Below are 2079 nucleotides of genomic sequence, written 5' to 3'. Positions count from 1 at the left end.
TGCCTGTTTCAGAAATATAGACTTCTTACATATTGTTGTCACTCTTGCACAGAGTATTAGGTTCAGATACTGAAGAAAAATTTTTCTCCAAAGCTGAACTGAGAATGATTTCATTTATAATGCAACTTATATCAAATTTAGTAGCTAAATCTTGATCAGAAAAATTAGCTATTTTTCTTTCTTCATAGAGTCTATGTTGAGAGACTTTTGTGGGAGAAAAGACTTTCATGATTGCTCTCTAAGATTCAGAATATATTTCATCTGCATCAATTTTAGAAATGACAGTAGTTTCTCTGCTTACTGAAGGCAGTAAATTAAACTCATTATTTGTGGGATTGCCTGAAAAAATAGTGGAATCAATGGGAAGTTTAGATAAGGTCAAGGAATAAGGCCTGAGGTCAATTTTATTTTGAGTGGGACTATCACCATTATTAATAAAATTGGCTGTTAAATCATTGTCTCAAACATGTTTGTCCATGCAATTGAAGAATTAGCCAAGGAGTTATTTGCCACTGGGTGAAAGATTTCAAGGTTTTTAGTTAAGGCATTAGGAATGAACACAGACTTTTCTGGGATTTGTAAAGCTATGAATCCTCTAGACCTGATATTGTCTTCTAGCAGCATAGAATCACCTCCTTCATAATGACTCCTAGTGGAGAGAGTAGTGATATAATGTGGACTTCATTTATAGATGAAGAAGAGAATGAAGCTCTGTCATTTATTTAAAATTTCAATATCTCCATTGATAAAAATGTTTACCAGGACATTGAACTCAGCCAAAGGAATAATGCTGTCCTATGAGTGTTGCGTTTCTATTGTATTAGTTTTACTTTTAACATTGTCCACTCTGGATGATAGATCTTGTTTCGTGTTGGGCATAAGTGTTATAAATAAGAGATAAAATGAATTTTCTGTAGAATCGATTTTTATTTTTTAATGGAGAGATGATTACAGTGGGATCAATTGGTTCATCTGTCATGATTACCATTATTTCTGAGTATGGAACAAGGGTATATTCCATCTTTTTGTCTGCAGGGAGAATGATGATGGTGTCATCATCCCTTAGAGTATCCTTTTTCAGAGTTGTTTTACCTAGAAACTTATGACATGTTTCATTATCAATCCTGATAATGAATTTCCCTTTGTTAAAGATTCTGAGAATACAAAAAACAGGGCTCCAACTTCTTCACTTGTGAAGACAGCTCACACTATGGCTGCTCTTTCCTCTCAGAACAGTTGTAAAGCAGGTGATTTTATTCATCTGTGTGAATTAGGGGATGAGTCATGAATCTGGGAGCCTTGGAATTCAAATTGTCAGTAGAACTTTTGGGAACAATAGTAGCAAGATCAAAACTGGTGAGTTTCTCTCTAGATATAAATTTTTTCAGTATTTGTTTAGTTTTGATCTCAGGATTTGTTGAGATAAATGTTCAGAAGTGTCAGGACTAGAGTAGAATGGGTAAGTCTCAACTATTTTGGGGTCACAATTAAGAGTAGTTTTCTTAATAATTGTTTTTTCTTCCTATATTTCAAGGACATATTCCTTTGTGACATACTCAAGAGCTCTGTCATCAAGCACAGGGCTTATTATTTGGAATATTTTCCAAATTATTATTTGGAATATTTTCACCATCTAAAGTAATGTCTGAAATATAACTTTCCCTACAAAATTATAACTTTCCCTACAAAATTTCTGAACTCAAATCTTTTATTAAAAATAGCATTTAACATGTCATTGGTACTTGGTGAAATGATAGCTTTGTGAAATGGAGTATTTGTTTCCTCAAATGAAATATTATTATTAGTCTTTGTTGTAGTATTTTTTTTTTTCATTTTGACAGCAGGATCGAGTTCAGAATATTTAGACAAACTCACAGAAGTTGTGAAATCAGAAATAGAAAAAGAGTTGATTTCCATGGTAGTTCATATAGGTTCCAATGGGAGCATTATGAAGCAAACCTGCTATGCCTCATTGTCATCAGAAGGAGCACAGTTTTTATCATTAGGCTTTAAATCTTTTCCAGAGACATGGTGGAACAGCTGAAAAGTTTCTTTTTAAATTGGGAAGAGCTTGAGGTT

Source organism: Pteropus vampyrus, unplaced genomic scaffold (genome assembly GCF_000151845.1).
Source record: "Pteropus vampyrus isolate Shadow unplaced genomic scaffold, Pvam_2.0 Scaffold56, whole genome shotgun sequence".
Classification (NCBI taxonomy): domain Eukaryota; kingdom Metazoa; phylum Chordata; class Mammalia; order Chiroptera; family Pteropodidae; genus Pteropus; species Pteropus vampyrus.
Note: the sequence above shows the minus strand (reverse complement) of the source record.